Below are 21,830 nucleotides of genomic sequence, written 5' to 3'. Positions count from 1 at the left end.
GAGACGAGAAGCCACGAACAAACTTCCGATAATAGTTGGCAAAGCCCAGGAAACACTGCAGAGGGTGTAAACCCATGGGTCGGGGCCACTGTAGGAGTGTCAAAAGTTTCTCTGGGTCCATCGAAAAACCAGCAATGGAAATGACATGAAATGCCCAGGAATTTAACCTGTTCACGATGGAACTCGCACTTCTCCAGTTTACAATAGAGATTGTTTTCTCTTAGTTTCTGAAGCACACAACAGACACCTGTGTGGTGGCTCCCCAGGGACTTGGAAAATATGAGGATATCATCGAGATAAACCACCACACATAACTGCAACAAATCTCAGAGGACATCGTTAATAAATTCCTGGAAAACTGCCGGGGCGTTACAAAGGCCAAAAGGCATTACGAGGTACTCATAATGACCTGTTCTGGTTTTAAATGCAGTTTTCCACTCATCGCCCTCCTTAATCTACAATCTACCGGCTTGACCTTTGTCAAAGTCATCGCTAAAATCGTGGTACTCCTCCGGCAGGGAGGAGAGTGAAGAGGTGCACAGGACCTTGGCTACCTTCTGGAAGCATGCCTCACTGCATTGTGGTGATCAGAAAAGAACCTCAGCACGGAGCCAATCAAAAGAGGGGTTGTGCCTCTGTAACCAAGGATAACCAATAACCAGTGGAAACCTAGGTGAGGAAATAACTTGGAATTGGATTATCTCATGGTGAAGAGCCCCTACGGCCATGGACAACGAAACCGTCTCATGAGTCACATGGGCAGGCTGTAGAGGTCTCCCGTCAAGAGCCTCAATGGCAAGTGGAGTGTCACGCAGCTGCAACGGAATCAAGTGCTGCGATACAAAGGCAGCATCAATGAACAGGCCTGCAGCCCCAGAGTCGATTAGAGCCTGTATCTCGATGGACGACTCAGCCCAAGAAAGGGTGACCGAAACCAGGGGCTTATCCTTCTGGGGACGAAACAACGCCACCTAAGGTCTGTCCATGACAGGACCTCAAGGTTCAGGCGTTCCCTGGACAGGTGGGACAAGACTTCAAAAAGTGACCTGCCTGGCCACAATAAAGGCACAATCTCTCCCTCCTCCTAAAGGCTCTCTCATCTGCAGAGAGACGTTTGAAACCTAAATGCATGGGTTCACCTTCACTGACTGACTTGGTACCAGGAGGCATGGGAGTTGAGGGAGGCACAGGTGGGACTGCAAAGCTTGGAGGCAAATGTACAAGAGGCTTCCGCAAGCGCTCCTTAAAAGAGAGTCTTTCTCTGAGTCTGGAGTCAATGAGGATGGCAAATGTGATCAACCTCTCCAGCTCAGTGGGTATATATCGGGCTGCTATCTCATCCTTGATGGAATCCGAGAGACCATGAGAAAAAGCAGCCACGAGGGCCTCATTGTTCCAAGCAACCTCTGCTGCCAGAGTACGGAATTCAATGGTGTAGTCGGCAACAGTTCTTGTACTCTGTTTGATGGACATGAGGCACTTGGCAGCAGAAGCGGAGTGTGCGGGAATGTCAAATACCCTTTTAAAGGAGGCCACAAAGTCAGGATAACTCAAGACAACAGGTTTTTCCATCTCCCATAGAAGGTTTGCCCAGGCCAAGGCTCTCTCAGAAAACAAAGATATCATGAAACCTACTTTGCTTCTGTCCATGGGAAACGCCTGGGGCAGCAGTGCAAAGTAAATCTCAACCTGGTTGAGAAACCCTCTGCATTGAACTGGATCGCCCCCAAATCGCTGGGGAAGTGGAGCGGAACCAGACATACCTCTTATAGAGGTAATACTCGAGGTGGGAGTCTGCACAGAGACTGGCGCAGCATCAGGGACAGCCTGCAATATAGGTTGTACCGGAGCCACAGTGGGAGTTTCCAGGTGAGCCGCGTGACTCAGGTTTGTAACGCTATGGCAAATTGATCCATGCGGGGATCTTGCTCATCCAATCTGTAAAAAATATTACCAACAAGTGGATTGACTGTATCCAGGGGCGGAACTACCACCATAGCGACCCATGCGGGCGCTATGGGGCCCGCAGCCGAGTGGGGCCCAGTGAGAGTGAGAGTACCGCCGACACAGTCTCCCTGCCAGGGGAAGAGAGAGGAGAGGAAGTGGCGAGCTGTCCGTATCAGCAGAGAGCTGAATTGCCTGATGTAATAGCTTTCATTAGAACTTCCAGTGTTCCCGGGGCTCACGTCACATAGCTCCACCTCTTGGCCCGGCGCCTTTGATAGACAGAACGTCGATCCAATGCGGGACATGTGACGTCATCAAAGGCGTCGGGCCAAGAGGTGGGGTTATGTGACGATGAGCCCCGGGAAGACGGGAAATTCAAATGAAAGCTATTACAGCGGGCAATCCCGCTCTCTGCTGATCCGGGTGGCTTGCCTCTTCCTCTGCATAGGTGAGGCTGTATGGGGCACAGGTAGACCAGGCTGTATTGGGCACAGGTCACGCTCTATGGGGCACAGGTCACGCTGTATGGGGCACAGGTCACGCTGCATGGGGCACAGGTCACGCTGCATTGGGCACAGGTCACGCTGCATTGGGCACAGGTCACGCTGTATGGGGCACAGGTCACGTTGTATGGGGCACAGGTCACGCTGCATGGGGCACAGGTCACGCTGCATGGGGCACAGGTCACGCTGCATGGGGCACAGGTCACGCTGTATGTGGCACAGGTCACGCTGCATTGACACTAGGGCAGCTGTGAGGGGGGGGCTGTTTGCAGGAGGCGACATACAACATTTTGCTATGGGGCCCTGATATTTCTAGTTACGCCCCTGACTGTATCTTCTGAATTCATGGCCTTCACCTACTATCAGGAACCATAAATCAGACCGAGACAGAAGTATAGTTAAATCACATTGTTTAATAATAATAAGGTATACAGAGTAAGCGTAGTCAAAACAAGCCAGAGTTCAGTAACTGGATCAGGTAGTCAACCAAGCAAATGTCAGAGAGCCAGAGATAAAATTAGTAGTACAGCAAGCAGGATCAGGAGCCAGAAGGAACGTCAGCCGAGCAAGTATTCAACAGGAACGCAGGAGAAAGTCTCTGTGATGTTGACAAAGGTGAAGGCAGAGATCAAGTGAGCTGGACGACTTTAAGTAGGCAGGACTGACGAGCAGAATCAACAAAAGCTGGGTAACTGTGGACAGAGATGGGAGCTGGCAATTACAGACAGCTGAGCGGTCAGCTCAGAGAAGGAAGGGCTGAGCCCAGCCCTGACACTTTCACTCTGTTTTCCTAATTCTATCTATCTTTCTTCCTCTCAGCTTTCCCTCTCCTGGCCCATGGTCAGAGCTCATTCTCTGCATCCTCTCCTAGTGAAATATTATCAGCTCCCCCATCCACTTATTAAAGTGGTTGTATATCCTTTTTATTAATTTTTACCTACAGGTAAGGGGGGTCCGGAGGAGGACATGGAGGGGGGCAGGAGGAGAAGGACACAGGGGGACAGTCGGGGTAAACAGGTCAGTTTAACCACTGTGAAACACTTTTTGAAAGATAAATAGTGCATTTTATATATAACTATACAGATCAGACCAAAATAAGGGACAAAGGAGGAGGAAAGAGGGACAGATGGACTTTGTTCCAAATCAGCGACAGTCCCGTGAAATCAGGGACAATTGGGAGCTATGAGAGAGAATCTAATAGCCATTGGCGGCTGGTATTAGCCATTGCCATTGGCGCAAACAAACTGAAAAATTCTGAAAAAAAACATCAATTGCAGCCTCACTGTGCCATCAATCGCAGCCTCTGTGCCCCTCAATTGCCGCCACAGTGCCATCAAACACAGCCACTGTGCCATCAAACATAACCACTGTGCCATCAATTGCCGCCACTGTGCCCATCAAACGCAGCCACTGTGCCATTAATTTCCGCCACTTTGCCATCAAACGCAGCCACTGTGCCCATCAATTGCCGCCATTGTGCCCATCAAACGCAGCCACTGTGCCATCAAACACAGCAACTGCGCCCATCAATTGCTGCCACTGTGCTATCAAACACAGCCACTGTGACTATCAATTGCCGCCACTGTGCCATCAAACGCAGCCGCTGTGCCATCAAATTCAGCCACTGTGCTCCATAAAATGCAGCCACTGTGCCCATCAAATGCAGCCACTGTGCCCATCAATTGCCGCCACTGTGCCCATCAATTGCCGCCACTGTGCCCATCAATTGCTCCCACTGTGCCCCTTCAAACGCAGGTACTGTGCCATATCAATTGCTGCCAGTGTGCCCTCGCCGTCTGTACTTACCTGTCTCGGTGGGACAGCTGCATTGCATGAATCTGTCTATTGGTGCTAGAGGGGTGGCTGGAGAGAGGGGGCGGCGCCCAAGTGCCCTTATGGACGCACGCCACTGCTAATAGCACATGTCCTGCTATGCAGGAGCTGCTACATACCCAGAGCAGAATACAGGGATTACTAGGCGAGTGCTCCTTTGTTTCATAGTTTACTATTGTTGCCGATAGCTTCTGGGTGTATATATATATATACTGTATATATCTAAAACATAGTTGGTAACATTTCAAAAAAGTTTTTAGAGAAACATTTTTTTCTGTGTGTTCAGAAAGCTGCTGTAAGCAGAGCATGTCCTTTAATTAGGGGTGGAGCATTCATTTAATATGGGCATGGTTCTGCAAGAAAATTAATCATGTGCTCTCATCAGGGATCTGATAGCAATGAAATAGTTAATCATGTCCAGCCACCAGGGATCTGCTGGCAATAATTAACTCTTTAATCCAGTTATTAAAGGGGCAATTGTGCATTTCAACCAGGGATCTGCTAGCAATGAAATGGTAAATAATCATGACTTCCAACACATATCTTCTAGCAAACAAAAAGTTAAGCACACATTTACAACTCATAAATAAAAGGGTGACGGTCCAAACCCCCTTATCCCCATTATTTGTGCAGATACCTGTAGCGCTACCCCTGAAATAGCTGCTTGAGTCTATTTGGTTCTGTACTCTGTCTCTAAAGAACAGTCTCGACCCCTGTGGCACATTTATTGCACAAAGTCACTACAGCACAACAGTAAACAGACACATATAATAGTAAACCAGAAATATCTTTACTAAGAGACTTTGGTAAATGAACAACAGTAATAAAGACTTGTAAAATGTGATATAAACAGTATATCTGTAGCACTGACCCCCGAAGGAGCTGCTGGTTTAAATTAGGTCTTTGCCGTCACCCCTTACCCACAGTTCACCATATCAGAGACTTAGAGTCTATATTGGGCCTTGCGCCCACCAATGTATGCGCCAGTCACTTTTTTTTTCTTCAATGCTTTAATGGAAAAAACTTGAAAGAAGTAGCAGTAAAGAGGTTGAAGGGGAGTTGCAGATACCTTTTTTTCTCTTGTAGCAGATCACTTACAGACTTTTCAGAATAAAGGACAAAACACAGCTTTCTCTCTGTAAATCTTGTATGGCTGGGTAGATCTCTGCCACAGATCTAGCAACCTGCAAGATGTCTGGACAAGCCTCTCTTACAGACTTAGCAGCCAGTATACACCTGGATAAGTCTCTCTCACAAACTTAGCAGCCAGACAGTTAGTTACCTTGATTGAATTGTAGAGCAGCTTCTTCACAGTACCAGAACCTTTAAGCCGACCCGGCAGTACTGTAAGGGTAGTTTAAATTTAGAACAGCTTCTTCACAGTACCAGAACCTTTAAGCCATCCGGTGATACTGTGAGGGTAGATTTGGTGAAGGTGTGTCCTCCAAGTAAGTTACCAGGCCCGTCTGAGAGACCAGCCTTCATCCTGGCTCTCTCCAGCAAGGGTCCTTCCCTGGATTGCCTCAGCTTGGCTTGGCTTCTTCCTAGCAGGCAAGACAACCTAAGGACCACCTCTTTGGTAGTAGGCCCCAGACAGGCTTCTGGGACTACTTGCACAGCTGCAGTGACGTAGCCTCCAGGCCTGGAGGGCCACGAGGTCAGGACTCCCCAAGCACATGGCATCTGTCCCATAAATACTCTCTCCCAGACTGCACAGTGGCAGGAACCTCCTACTGGGCTGTTTCTGGAAAAAGAATATTCATTATAGTTTCACTAAGTTGTTATTCACACACTGTCCTGTGGTACCAGTGACACTTACTGGCAACAGTGGGAACTGCAAAACCAAGTCAATTCCAGAACAGATCCAGTAAACTATATTTATTCAATCTGAGCTGCTGTTACAGCTCAGCCAAAAACTAAATTTACATGCAAGCACCTGGTCAACAGGAGCAGGGCACTACATACTCCCCCCACTACAAAAGACGATGTCCTTAGCGTCTGTAAGGAAAAATGACTCTCAAGCCTGAGAGTAGGTATCTGAATCAAAACTTGGATGGGAGAAAAGACAGACAGTAAAGAAGAATGTTACAGTTTCAAACATTAATCAATAGCATATTCATATTCATCAGTCATGTTACAGGAACCTCACTATCTAACTGCCACACCACTAACAGCTTGATAGAAGATCTTTTGTTACCTGAAAAACAAAGTTACACATACAGAAATCACATAACAGTGTTACTCATCAATTGGGAGCAAAGCCTCACTCCCAAGAGAATGAAACTTTCTTCCACACATTTTTAAATGCAAAGTAAACTAAATGTAACTTAAAAGTCCATCCCTATCTATAAGTAGCTTCCACCATCTAGCGCCCAGTAACCAGTATGGCAAAAGTCCTTAATAGCAGGGTCTTGAAATTACCGTACACAGTAGAGAATCTTGACCACAAAGTTCTCTAAACCTATGACTATCTGGCTATGTACCCCATAGTCCATTCAGAGCAACACACTTCTCTCAGTCTCTTTCAAAAACTGAAGACTTTTCTTCTGTAGTTTAAACAGGAACAAACTGTTTCTTTATAGCAGAGAATGACATTTTCCAGCTGAACTATGACAGTCCCTTTAACTGTTACCAGTAGAAACGAGGATCTGGCAAGGTAACTGGTTTCCCTTGGTTGTTCACAGTAGTGACAAAGTAAACAACATTTTCTTTTCCAGGTCTGCAGATGACCACTTTGTCAGAGTGGATATGCCGGTCATAGTTCCATTGAAACATGCATCCATCATAATGCTCATCCATGACAGACAAATAGCCAGCTTTTCTGAAAGGCTTTGGTACAGACAGGTAGTCCCAGACAGCATCACTGCACCATTCCTCTCGCTTTAGTTCAATTTCCTACATTGTCTCTGCAGAAACATATGGAAATTCCAAACCATATTCTGTGGCAACTCTTTTGTTAAGCACTCTTTGTAAACGAGCAAGCCTAGGCAAAGCTCTGGTACGTCCCCATCCAGGAAGCACACATGGATTCAACAATTTCTGCACCATAGCTTTAGCAGACAACTTTTTAGGTTTAACTGAACTGATGACTTTAGGCAGGGGCTCACTAGCAACACTTGGTGTTTCCACATTAGATGATGTTTCCCCAAAGTCTAGAGCTGCCCATTCAGGGAAAGTGAAGGCAGAAGCAACATCCTCACTATTAGCCCATAACAGTTCTTGTGACATAGATTCAAACAGTTCATCATCACCAGATAAATCAGATAAGGAATCCAACTCAGAATCCCTTAATTCTTCAGCAGGCATATATTTACACATTGACCCCACTGAAATATTTGTCCCAGATTTCTCACCAGTTCCTGACGTGGATTTTCCAGGAGTGACGCTTTTCTTGGGTTCCGGTCCTGGTGGTCTCTGGGGTAGGCCTCGACCGCGGGAAGTCTTTACATAGCCCACCTTCTTCTGAACAGGTGTAGCGGGACCAGTAGCAAGGGCGATGTCTGCTGATGGCACTCTAGAAACAGTAGCAGCGACATCATCAAATGGAACACTCACAGTAGCAGGCGCGGTGAATGTAGATTTTCCTGCAGGAGTAAAGGCAACAGCCTCCACGGTAGGAGCACCTGTGGCCCAATCAACTCTGTAGGCCCGGGGCGGCATGGTAGGGTGTTCCACAGCAAACAGGTACTCCCCGCAGTACGAACAAACGGACGGGGGTGTATGGCCAGTCCTTCACACTTGTGGCATAACATAACCAGTGCTTTATGGTCCCCGACGGTATACAGCACAAACCGGCCATATGGCTTCAGGTGGATGCCAGTTTCTGTTATCAGGGTTCCGGACAACATAGTACTTGCAGTGGTGCTGGCAGGAAACTTCTTGGACCCCACTTCAGTTTGCACAAGAGAAAATACAGCCATAGCTGGACTCTGATCTTCCCTGTAGTAACAGAAAACTTCTCTCTCTTCAGCTCCAGACACACACACAGCGTCTCACGCAGCAGCAAGCAAGTGTAGCTCCTCCCACTTGCTCCTCTGATCCCGGGCTTTTACTTCTCCACCTGCAGCCTACGCAGTCAGAAATGTGATCTTGCAATTTAACCCCTCTTTTTCCTGGAGAAAGTGACAAAGTCCAGGAACCCCTCTTTTAGCATAGACTCTCGGTGAAATACTTCTCAGAGTTGCTCAGGGCAACGGCAAACAATCCCGGACAACGCCCCCACATGTAGCACTGACCCCCGAAGAAGCTGCTGGTTTAAATTGGGTCTTTGCCGTCACCCCTTACCCACAGTTCACCATATCAGTGACTTAGAGTCTATATTGGGCCTTGCGCCCACCAACGTATGCACCAGTCACTTGTTTTTTTTTCGTCAATGCTTTAATGACTTGAAAGAAGTAGCAGTAAAATGTTGAAGGGGAGTTGCAGATACCTTTTTTCCTCTTGTAGCAGATCACTTACAGACTCTTCAGAATAAAGGACAAAACACAGCTTTCTCTCTGTAAATCTTGTATGGCTGGATAGATCTCTGCCACAGATCTAGCAACCTGCAAGATGTCTGGACAAGCCTCTCTCACAGACTTAGCAGCCAGTATATGCCTGGATAAGTCTCGCTCACAAACTTAGCAGCCAGACAGTTAGTTACCTTGATTGAATTGTAGAGCAGCTTCTTCACAGTACCAGAACCTTTAAGCTGACCCGGCAGTACTGTAAGGGTAGTTTAAATGTAGAACAGCTTCTTCACAGTACCAGAACCTTTAAGCCATCCAGAAATACTGTGAGGGTAGATTTGGTGTAGGTGCATTACCAGGTCCTTCTGAGAGACCAGCCTTCATCCTGGCTCTCTCCAGCAAGGGTCCTCCCCTGGATTTCCTCAGCTTGGCTCGGCTTCTTCCTAGCAGGCAAGACAGCCTAAAGACCACCTCTGCGGTAGTAGGCCCCAGACAGGCTTCTGGGCCTACTTGCACAGCTGATTTGACATAGCCTCCAGGCCTGATGGGCCACGAGGTCAGGACTCCCCAAGCACATGACATCTGTCCCATAAATACTCTCTCCCAGACTGCACAGAGGCAGGAACTTCCTACTGGGCTGTTTTTGGAAAAAAATATTCATTACAGTTTCACTAAGTTGTTATTCGCACACTGTCCTGTGGTACCAGTGACACCTACTGGCAACAGTGGGAACTGCACAACCAAGTCCAGTAAACTATATACATTCAATCTGAGCTGGTTACAGCTCAGCCACAAAATAAATTTACATGCGAGCGCCTGGTCAACAGGGGCAGGACGCTACATATCTATAAAAGCACAGGCAGGTTATCAAGCAATACCGTTCAACCGCTTGAAATGAATCAGGTGTGGCCTATGTGCTCAGGCACAAAGGGGGAACAGAGATGGCTTGATGTAGGCCAGTCTGCCTCCCTAAAATCCTGAAGCCTCCTGGTGTCCTTTCTTCATCTCCCCTTCTAGGCATGCTGGGGTTTGTAGTCTTCCCCCAGGAGATTACAATGGGGCTGCCTGTGTTGGGGACGACATGTCCCAGAATACTTTGCTGCAGCTGCTCTGTGACTGACTCTCCTCCCCCTGCCAATGAGGAGGCAGGGGAGGGAGCAGAATGGCCAGTTGAGTCCCTGCGAGCGCTGTGCGCATACCGAGAGGTGGAGAGGGAGGGAGAATTGTCCCACAGCTGCTGACAGGCTCTGTGTCACTGGAGCCTGTCAGTGTTAGTTTCGGTGCGGCCAGGCGGAAGGTGCCTGAGTGGCACCCACTACCTACCTTTACACTATCTTCTTCCTATTCTCTTATTCTGGCAGGAGTACATGCTGAGGGCAAACCTGGAGTGTTTCAGCCGCCCACATGTGAAAGCATTACACAGGCACTGCTTCTATTCAGAAGCAGATGCATGCTTAGGAGAACCGCCCCACCCCCCTTCTGTACAGCCTGTGTTAATGGAGATGAGAGGTACTGCAAGCAGGTATCTATAGACTGTCAGGCTGAGCGGCTGTGTGCTCAGCTGGAATCGGCTCACACATAAAACACGTAGCGACCCTGTATTTCCAGGACCACAGCCAGGACAAATTTGAGGTGGGACATTGAGCTAATTTTCAGGACTGTCCCAGCAAATTCGCGAGTGTTTGCAAGTATGCTAAAGACTAGTGACAGAATCATCTCTGTTGTTTTGTTATTATCTCACATGCACAGTGCCATATAGCTAGATCTGTGCTATTGTATGTATGTAGTGGTCACCTTCCAGTATATTAGTGGGTGAACCTGTTTACTGCAATAACATTTATATGCAGGCTGCTGGTATTTTAGCTAACCCTATTCCTTCTGGTCTGGGATTCTATATTTAATTTTAGCTTAGGGATCAATACCCAGCATAGGGTAGAGGCAGGTTAGGCATCTGACAGCCACTTCTTTTTTTTTTTTTTTTTTTTTTTTTTAACAAAAAAGTTTATTTAGGTTTTTACAAAACAAACAAGCTATATTGGTTTAAGCAGCGGTATAGACAACTTTACAGAGTAGTTTTACCTTTCTTAAAAGATATCTGACAGCCACTTCTGGTAGTTCGAAGACACTGATCTTGCCTTCATGTCTCCAACACAAAGACTGATGCCACATCATCACAACTGGACCTTGTTGCAACATTAATCTGGATGATTCACTATCGATAACCATATATACCGGGTATATGTGCACAATTCCTCCAGGACTCTTGTTGGGCCCTTTGCTGTTAATACCTGTTTGTACATTTGATCTACACTATATTGCCAAAAGTATTGGGATGTGTAAAGGATAAAGTGCGCAACCAAATGATATAACTTTCTAAATGCAAAAAAGGGGTTATGACACAAAGTGATAACGACCATATGATTAGGCAAAATAATAAGAATTGTGATAAAGTCCATAAAGTGCTTCAGTAAGTGCAAATATGTGGAAGGACACTTAAAGGATCACTCTGTTGTTCTTTTTGTGAAAACAAACAATCAGCGCCACTTACCAGAGTTGCTGGATCTCAAATTATAGAGATCAAAAGGGCTCATACAGGGATCGCTCAGTCAAGGAATGCACCTCCACAAGCTCATTCAGTAAAGGGATCCTCTCTCCTGCAGCGGGCTATCCAGTGGTATGATATTCCTCCCAGCAACGGCAATAACCTTCTCCAGGTGATCTCCAACAGTGTAATATATCATAAGGTAAAAATAAGAGGCTTCATGGTGGAGTACTCCACTTAAAAATGTATTACAAAATTCATAGGCACCAACATCCAAAAAAACGATGATCAGTACATTCAAAAAGCCGTGGCTCAAGCCAGCCAGCTGGTGCGTGGTGACGTCAAGAACTGTTGCTCCAGCTGACGCGTTTCCCCATACAAGGCATCGACTGGGAACAGAGGCTCTGTCTGGACGTCACACACCACGCTCTATGTACATACAAAGAAGGAGAGACACCAGAAACGCCATTCCAGACTCTTCCTATTGGTGTCATCTATATTAATGGATTCTTTAACAAAATAATGGCTTAAAATCAGTGTACTTATTCAAATATATTCTAATATTTATACAAACACTAAAAAAGTATAAGTACTCTATCAAATAATTATAAATATTTGAAATCCATGTAAATAATGCAATTATTAACATAAATATCCATTTGACGTGGGATATGTCTTTTAAGCTTATTCCCTCTCCAATGGGGGATATACCTCTCAATAACAATGACCTGAATTGGGTAGGGATTCCTATTATGATGATGGCGAAAGTGCCTAGATACACTATGACCTATGAAACCTTTTTGTATATTCGCAAGGTGTTCCCCTATTCGTTCCTTAAGTGCCCTTGTGTCCTCCCAATATACTGAAGGCCGCATGGACACCTAAGGAGATAAATGACCCCTATAGTTTCACAGGTGATAAAATCTGTGATGTTATAGACTTTAGAAGTAACGTGAGGAAAAGGATGAGGTTTTTATAGTTCTTAACGTTTTACAAAGGGTGCATTTTTTACATGGAAAAAATCCTTTTAGGTTCCCAAACATACACATTTTTTGAGGTGGACCTATTGTACTAGGTGCCAGTACATCTTTCAGAGTTTGATTTCTTCTACCACATTTGGTTTATCTGGAAGTTTGGGCCCTAGTATTTTATCACTCTTTAAAACTTGCCAGTGTTTTCTGATGATTTTATTCACCCACCAGCATTGGGACGAGAAAGTAGTTAAAAAGGACCACTCAAACTTATTATTATTCACCATATCCTTATTTTTAGGGGCCAAGAAGCTCTTTCTATTTAGGAGTGAAACGTCTTGTAATTCTTTATCCAAGCTTCTAGAGTCATACTCTTTCTCCATAAACCGATCTTTAATATGTTGGCCTGGGATTGAAAATCCTCTAAGTGGAAACAATTTCTTCTGATACGTTGAAATTGTCCCTTGGGTATGGCTTTAAGCCAATTTGGGTGATGGCAACTGTCTGTTGGAATATATCTATTTCTGTCTGTAGATTTGAAAAATGTTTTAGTTAACAGTTGGCCTTGATCTTTAAAAATAACCAAAACCAAGAAATTCACTGATGACCTACTACATTCATATGTGAATCTAATCCCCCATTGATTTTTATTGAGACTCAACATAAATTAATATAGAGATTCCTCATCCCCCTTCCATAAGAAAAGGAGACCAGAATCATTTAGGGAGAAAAGAATGTCATTCTTCCATAAAGCCATAAAAAGATTAGTGAGGCTTGGCACAAATTTCGCCTCCACTGCAACCTCTGTGCTTTGTAAATAATATTCTCCTCCATAGTAAAAATAGTTATGCTCCATAGAAAATTGTAATAACCTCAAAATAAAATCCAAGGTGGAGGCATTCAAGCATTGATCCCTAGTTAGGAAATATCTTGCCGCTTGATATCCCAACTCATGTGGGATAATAGTATATAAAGAGGAGACGTCCACCGCCACCAGTAGGACATCCTCCCATATGTTCTGTGAAATTTCATTAATTATTTGCATGGAGTTTTTAAAAAAAGCTGGAGTTTTTAAAAAAAGCTGGAGTTTTAGTTACCAAGGGTTGAAGAAATTGGTCTACAAACTTCCCTTTACGTGAGGTAAGGGAGTCTATGCCATCAACTATAGGGCGGCCTGGTGGATGGAGGGGATTTTTATGCACTTTGGATATATAATAAATAATAAGTATTTGAGGGGCTAGAGGTATTAAAAATTCTAGCTCTTTCTTATTTATAATTCCCTTCCTGTATCCTTTCTGAATCAAATTATTTAGTAATCTTTTATATGTACAAGGATGGTATATGTATCCCTGTCAGATAAGAGATGATCCATCTCATCTAAATAATTCTGTTTTTTTAAAAGCACAATTCCTCCTCCTTTATCAGCTGGGCGTATAATTAGGTTTATTCTCTCACATAGCGATTCTATACCATCATGTATATCTTTCTGATGTTCCTTTTTAAAATGCACTCATTGTAGATCCTGTAAAACAGTGGTCTCCAACCTTTTTGGCACTGAGAACCGGCATTGTGGAATAAAAGCGTGCCAAGGCCCGGGTGGGGTTTTATGTGGCTTTTCGCGGGCAATTTGTCGGGGAAATGGCTGGTGTTAGCGCTTCAATCATCACAGCACCATGGCTGATATGGTGTCAGGATGATTGAAGCTCATTATTTCTGTCATAATATAAAATGAAATACTTTAACTCACCATAATCCAGAATCCGCCATCAGATGCAGAGTGTTACTTGCCACCTTGCCTGCCACCAGATTTGGTTTTACACTTTCCATGTCGGCTGCCTCCAAATGCTGTTTGTCACTTGCCACGTCACCTGCCACCAGATGTGGATTGCCACCTGCCACCAGATGTGGATTCACGCTTGCCATGTCGCCTGCCACCAGATGTGGTTTACCACCTGCCATCAGATGTCGTTTGTCACTTGCCACGTCACCTGCCACCAGATTTGGTTTGCCTCCTGCCACCAGATTTGGTTTGCCACCTGGCACCAGATTTGGTTTGCCACCTGGCACCAGATTTGGTTTTCCACCTGCCATCAAATGTGGTTTGCCACCTGCCACCTGATGTGGTTTGTCAAATCTGCAATCAAATTAGGTTTGTCACCTGCCGTGGTGGCAGCACATGTCAGTGAGAGAGAACAGCGGTAATGCGGGGCTGGCGGTGAGTGATGAGCTCATCTCTCTGCTCCCCCGCCCCACCACAATGAAGCGCCCCCCCTACAAGGGCCGAAGAGTGGTGATCCGAGCGGGCAGTGAGAGATGATCTCATCTCTCTGCTCCCCCGCCTTACTGCAGTGTAGCGCCCCGCTGTGTGGGCGGAAGAGCAATGTTCCAGGCAGGCGGTGAGAGATGTCATCTCTCTACTTGGGCGCCGTCGCACATCAGACAGTGCAGCCTTCGCGGCCCGGCTGCAAACAAGCCGCGGCCCGGGGGGTTGGGGAACACTGCTGTAAAACAAATTCTTTAATTGCTGAAATACTAGAGGGGTGTGTCTGGGTGTGTGCTACGGCGGACGTGTTAGTGAGGATGTCAGGAAAGGTTTCACCTGCTGTCTTCTGGCAGTCTGGAGCCGACATCATCTCCTGCACCGGCAGATGCTGCACACATTTGCCTCGGTATTGTCCCTTGAACCCTGACCTGTGTTCGCTAGCCTGTGATCCTGATTCTGTATCCTGTTATCCTGCTATCCTGTTATCCTGTGACCATGTATCCATTCCTGGACCCCTGGGAAGATACTGTTTGAATGACAAGCGGCCAGAAAACGTAAACGGGGACTCATCAACACAGACAACTTGATGGGGAGTAAACAAGGCTGCAAAATGTTGGTTGAAGTGATTTACAAGGGGCCGAATTTTGTAGAGCCAATCAAATTCAGGGTCACCCCGAGGACGACAGAGTTCATTACCGTTGAAATGCATGAACCGCAAGATCTGCTCGTATCGTGTCCTGATGATGGAGGCAGAGAACACGGGCATATGGTGAATTGGGTCAGTGGACCAATATGACCGCAACTCACTCTTTTTAGTTATGCCCATGAGGAGGGATAGGCCCAGGAAGGTCTTAAATTCGGAGACCGTAATAGGTCATCAATCTCTGGCAAGGGTCAGTTGGGGATTAGCGGCGATGAATTGACCGGCATATAAATTGCTTTGGTCCACAATAGATCTATAGAGAGCTTTGGTGAAAAACAGCGAATAAAAATCAAGTGACATAAAAGCAACTGTTTCCACCTAAATTCCGGGTTGGCTAGTGAATGGGGGAAGTATGGGTGCTGCAGAAGTGGTGGGTTCCCAATTAGCATTGGCGAATGCAGCAGGAAGGGCACTATAGGCTCGACGGGCCTTTTTTTTGTCTTCTTCTTGGTGGCAGCGGGACACTACTCATACTTGCCACCTCGCCAGCTTGATCTGCACTTATGGGACTCGCCACGTCACCAAGTGTTACTGCAGTGCTGGATGTATGACCAGAATGTACTAGGCCGCTGGTGCTTGCCAGTTCACCAGAAGTAATAGCGGCGCTAGTACTGGCTCTCTGCTCCATACGAGGTACCTGTGGTTCTTGCACCTCAAAGACAGCAGAAGATCGGGGTCTGGTACGCCTGACCTTGGCAGGGACCACAACTCCGTCGTCAGAGCTATCTGTCAGGGTTCCGCTGCTGTCTACAGATTTGTATTCTGAGCCTGAATCTGACATATGAGTGACTTCCTCTTCACTATCTGTCATGCTCAGAAACGTGTAGGCCTCTTCTTTACTGTACCTTCGATTTGATATTTTGGTCTCTAAATTTACTGGTACAGTAGAGAGACTCACAGGTAAAAAAGCTCCTGACTGTTAGCGACTGATTCAAACGCTACCAAAAAAACTGTTAGCGTTTGCAGGGATCAGGCCTGACTCTGCGAACGCTGCAGTTATGTGTGTTGTGTTTTGTAAGTGACAGTGATTGATTGATACTGCACTTGGGTGGGCTGGGCTGGGCTGGGCGGAGGGGCTAAACACAGGTGCTAGCAGGTATCTGGGCTGATCCCGCTAACACTGCATTTTTGGGAACCCTAAACTGTTGGGGACGCTAGTATAGATTTGATCAGATCAGATATCGATCCATTCAGACACTATACTACTAAGGGAGGCGTATGGTGCGTGCGTGGGTGTTAGTGGTACTGGCACTAATCTGACGCTGCCTAGGGCGACGTAGACCCTATCTGACGCTAAAACCTAACTTTGATCATCCGCCGGTTGATTAGGGGGTTAAACCTTTATTGGGTAAAATATGGCGGGTGCCCTGATGCTATAAAAAAAAAAAAATCTAAATCTGACACTTATACTGTGATCACAGGTGACACGGGGTAATCAAGGGGTTAAACCTTTATGGGGGGGGGGGGGGTTATGGTGTCCCTAAACCTATCTGGGCCTAATACTAATTATCCAAACACTGATTTTTGTCACTAATGACACTAGTACAGCGATAAAAAAAAAATCTGATTGCTGTACTGGGTGACAGGTGGTTAATTGGGGGGGTGATCGGGGGGTGAATTTTGTGCCTACGTGACCTGGTGTCAGTGTAGTGTTGGTACACTTACTTGGATGTCTTCTCTCCTCTCGGTCTGGAACGAAAAGACCGACAGCAGGAGGGATGATATCACTTCCCCTGTCAGTGTTTACAGTTACACAGACAGGGGAAGGATATCCCCTGTCTGTCATGATAGCATAGCATGATAGCATCACAGATAGTGAAGAGGAAGTCACTCATCTGTCAGATTCAGGCTCAGAATGTGAACCTGTAGACAGCAGCGGCACCCTGACAGATAGCTCTGACGATGGAGTTGTGGTCCCTGCCAAGGTCAGGCGTACCAGACCCCGATCTTCTTCTGCTGTCGTTGAGGTGCAAGAACCGCAGGTCCCTCGTATGGAGCAGGGAACCAGTACTAGCGCCTCTATTCCTTCTGGCGAACTGGCAAGCACCAGCGGCCTAGTACACCCTGGTCGTACATCTAGCACTGCAGTAACACTTGGTGACGTGGCGAGTCCCATAAGTGCAGTTCAAGCTGACGAGGTGGCAAGCATGAGTAGTGTCCCGCTGCCACCAAGAAGAAGACAAAGACAGGCCCGTCGAGCCCATAGTGCCCTTCCTGCTGCATTCGCCAATGCTAATTGGGAACCCACCACTTCTGCAGCACCTGTACTTCCCCCATTCACTGGCCAACCCGGAATTCAGGTGGAAACAGTTGATTTTACGTCACTTGATTTTTATTCGCTGTTTTTCACTGAAGCTCTCTATAGATCTATTGTGGACCAAAGCAATTTGTATGCTGGTCAATTCATCACGCTAATCCCCAGCTGACCCTTTCCAGAGATTGGAGACCAATTACGGTCTCCGAATTTAAGACCTTTCTGGGCCTATCCCTCCACATGGGCGTAACTAAAAAGAGTGAGTTGCGGTCATATTGGTCCACTAACCCAATTCACCATACGCCCTTGTTCTCTGCCTCCATGACCAGGGCACGATATGGGCAGATCTTGCGGTTCATGCATTTCAACAACAATGAACTCTGTCGTCCTTGGGGTGACCTTGAATTTGATTGGCTCTACAAAATTCGGCCCCTCATAAATCACTTCAACCAACGTTTTGCAGCCTTGTTTACTCCCCATCACGTTGTCTGCGTTGATGAGTCCCTGATTACGTTTTCTGGCCGCTTGTCGTTCAAACAGTATCTTCCCAGCAAGCGTGCCAGATACAGGGTCAAGATGTATAAGCTCTGTGACGGGCCACAGGCTATACATGTAGTTTTATGGTTTACAAGGGAAGAGATAGTTCGTAGAGCCAGAGAACTGCCCTAACTACATAAGGAGCACTGGTAAGATTGTGTGGGACTTGGTGTCACCCTTATTCGGAAAGGGGTACCCCTTATTTTTATTTATTTTACTTATATAGTGCCGTCAATTTACGCAGTGCTTTACATATACATTGTACATTCACATCGGTACCTACCCTCAAGGAGCTTACAATCTAAGGTCCCTAACTCACATTCATACATACTAGGGACAATTTAGACAGAATCCAATTAACCTACCAGCATGTCTTTGGAGTGTGGGAGGAAAGTACCCGGAGGAAACCCACACAGGCACAGGGAGAACATGCAAACTCCAGGCAGGTAGTGTCATGGTTGGGATTCGAACCAGCGACCCTTCTTACTGCTAGGCGAAGGTGCTACCCACTACACCACTGTGCTGCCCACTACACCACTGTGCTGCCCACTACACCACTGTGCCGCCCACTACACCACTGTGCCGCCTACTACACCACTGTACCACTTGTATGTGGACAATTATTACACAAGCGTGCCACTTTTTAGTCACTTGTTTGATCATTAAATTGGCGCATGTGGCACCGAGCGATCGAATCGCCGGGGCTTTCCCCAGCGGCTTATAGATTCCTGTCTTAGGCTGGGGGAGAGAGCCTGCTTGAGATGTAATAATTTGCTCACTGTGAAGTGGAGGGATAATAAGAATGTTTTAGTTTTTTCCTCCATTCGCGCAGACACGACAGTCCAAATTTCTACGACGACTGGTGTTGTGGAGAAACCCCTGTGTGTCCACGAATATAACCTCAATATGGGAGGGGTGGACCTCAACGACCAGTTGCTGGTGCCGTACCTAATTGCCCGTAAGGCCAGACGCTGGTATAAAAAAGTGTCTGTATACTTATCTCAATTGGCTCTGCTGAACGCTCATGTGCTATACAGAGCTTCAGGACGAACTGGATCCTTCCTTAAATTCCAGGAAGAGATCATCAGAGCCCTTCTGTTTCCAGATGGTGCTCTGGCCCAACTTCCCAACGCAAATGCAGTAAGCCGGCTGCATGAGAAGCATTTTCCGCATGTCCTCTCTGGTACCCCTGCCCAAAGAAACCCCCAAAGATCTCTCTCTTATGTTCGCTCTCTACTGTCCGCTCACTATTGTTCTATATCTATCGTTCTCTCTGCTTTATTTTTACTATGTTTTATTGTATTTGCTTTGCAGGTATGGTATGTTATACTGTAATGTTTGTTTTATTGTTAACCATCATTTGCTTAGCAGGTACGCCATTCAGTTGCATTGCAGATTTATTTATCTTGACAGCAACAGCGTTTGCTCCCACGATACATAAAGCCGTGACTCCAGTGCTGTAGGAGGTGATTTCACCACCACAGTTCAAAAAAAGAGCATATATACAGAAGCATGGGGGCATCAGGGGTGGAGGAGCGATTTACTCCTAACTTTTGGGGCGGATGCCCCCATGCTTTGGCATATATATATATATATCTATATAGATATATAGATATATATATTTTAGGCACAGATTGCGTTAAAAAATGTTTTATTTTTTGCTATATTTTTTTGTATTTGCTTTGCAGGTATGGTATGTCTTACCTTTATACTGTAATATTACTTTGTTTTATTGTTAACTATCATTTGCTTAGCAGGTACGCCATTCAGTTGCAGCGCAAATTTATTTAACTTGACAGCAACAGCGTTTGCTCCCACGATACATAAAGCCGTGACTCCAACGCTGTAGGAGGTGATTTCACCACCACAATTAAAAACAAAATGGTGCATGTATGCCCATCATTAGAAGTGGGTGAATGAAGGGAGGTATTCTAATGGTGGGCATACCCACCGATCAATCTCTTTTTTCCGTTCAGCCCACAGGCTGCATGAAAAAAAAGATTACAATATATGCCCAACAAGGACCAGCAACGTACTGGTATGTTGCTGGACTTTGAGTGGTTATACCAGAATGATGCCTGCGGGTTTAGGTATTATCTTGGTATCATTCTTTTCAGCCAGCGGTTGGCTTTCATGTAAAAGCAATCCTAGTGGCTAATTAGCCTCTAGACTGCTTTTGCAAGCAGTGGGAGGGAATGTCCCCCCCTCCCAACGTCTTCCATGGTTTTCTCTGGTTCTCCTGTCCCAACAGGGAACCTGAGAATGCAGCCGGTGGTTCCGCCAGCTGACCATAGTGCTGATCAAAAACCAGAATGGCTCCAGAAACCGGAAGCTACAAGCATTTCATGACTTAGATTTCGCCAGATGTAAACAGCGCCATTGGGAAATTGGGAAAACATTTTATCACACCGATCTTGGTGTGGTCAGATGCTTTGAGGGCAGAGGAGAGATCTAGGGTCTAATAAACCCCAATTTTTTCAAAAAAGAGTACCTGTCACTACCTATTGCTATCATAGGGGATATTTATATTCCCCGAGATAACAATTAAAATGATTAAAAAAAAAATATTAAAGGAACAGTTTAAAAATAAAACAAAAATAAGCAAAAAAAATAAATAAAAAAACCCCACCCCTGCCCCCCCCTGCTCTCGCGCAAAGGCGAACGCAAGCGTCAGTCTGGCATCAAACGTAAACAGCAATTGCACCATGCATGTGAGGTATCACCGCGAAGGTCAGATCGAGGGCAGTAATTTTAGCAGTAGACCTCCTCTGTAAAGCTAAAGTAGTAACCTGTAAAGGCTTTTAAAGGCTTTTAAAAATGTATGTAGTTTGTCGCTGCTGCACGTTTGTGCGCCCTTTTAAAGCATGTCGTGTTTGGTATCCATGTACTCGGCCTAAGATCATCTTTTTTATTTCATTGAACATTTGGGCAATATAGTGTGTTTTAGTGCATTAAAATTTAAAAAAGTATGTTTTTCCCAAAATAAATGCGTTTGAAAAATCGCTGCGCAAATACTGTGTGAAAAAAAAAAATTAAACACCCACCATTTTAATCTGTAGGGTTTTTGCTTTAAAAAATATGTCAGAAAGGGCTTTGTCTTCAAGTGGTTAAAAAAGTGGGTGATTTGTGACATAAGCTTCTAAATGTTGTACATAAAATGCCAGGACAGTTCACCCCCCCCCCCCCCCCAATTGACCCCATTTTGGAAAGTAGACACCCCAAGCTATTTGCTGAGAGGCATGTCGAGTCCATGGAATATTTTATATTTTGACACAAGTTGCTAGAAAAAGACACATTTTTTTCCTTGCACAAAGTTGTCACTAAATTATATATTGCTCAAACATGTCATGGGCATATGTAAAATTACACCCCAAAAAACATTCTGTAGCCCTTAGAAATCCGGAAGGCGATGATTGGTTTTCGGGGCCCCGTATGCAGCTAGGCTCCCAAAAAGTCCCACACTTGTGGTATTCCCGTGCTCAGGAGAAGCAGCAGAATGTATTTTGGGGTGTAATTCCACATATGCCCATGGCATATTTGAGCAATATATCATTTAGTGACAACTTTTTGTAAAAATTTTTTTTTTTTGGTCATTATTCAATCACTTGGGACAAAAAAATAAAATATTCAATGGGCTCAACATGCCTCTCAGCAATTTCCTTAGGGTGTTTACTTTCCAAAATGGGGTCATTTGGGGGGGGGGGGTTTGTACTACCCTGCCATTTTAGCACCTCAAGAAATGAGATAGGCAGTCATAAATTAAAAGCTGTGTAAATTCCAGAAAATGTACCCTAGTTTGTAGGCGCTATAACTTTTGCGCAAACCAATA

At 45.6% G+C, this 21,830-nt stretch overlaps 1 protein-coding gene across 3 annotated transcripts in view; it reads right to left on the bottom strand.

Annotated features, from left to right (window-relative positions):
- LOC141103671 (acetylgalactosaminyl-O-glycosyl-glycoprotein beta-1,3-N-acetylglucosaminyltransferase-like) overlaps positions 1–16,948 on the bottom strand; it is a 408,494-nt gene extending 391,546 nt beyond the window's left edge. The window contains exon 1 of one of the 3 annotated variants that reach the window (XR_012235351.1): positions 16,876–16,948. The gene's annotated coding sequence lies outside the window, so the exon portion shown is untranslated. Of the gene's footprint in view, positions 1–11,279; positions 11,908–16,875 lie in introns of those variants that run through there. The other 2 variants (XR_012235354.1, XM_073593561.1) reach the window with 2 other exon arrangements.
- Between the last annotated feature and the right edge of the window lie 4,882 nt (positions 16,949–21,830).

The sequence above is a fragment of the Aquarana catesbeiana genome, linkage group LG01 (assembly GCF_042186555.1).
Source record: "Aquarana catesbeiana isolate 2022-GZ linkage group LG01, ASM4218655v1, whole genome shotgun sequence".
In the NCBI taxonomy this organism is placed as follows: domain Eukaryota; kingdom Metazoa; phylum Chordata; class Amphibia; order Anura; family Ranidae; genus Aquarana; species Aquarana catesbeiana.
This window is presented reverse-complemented; position numbering and strand designations above follow the sequence as displayed.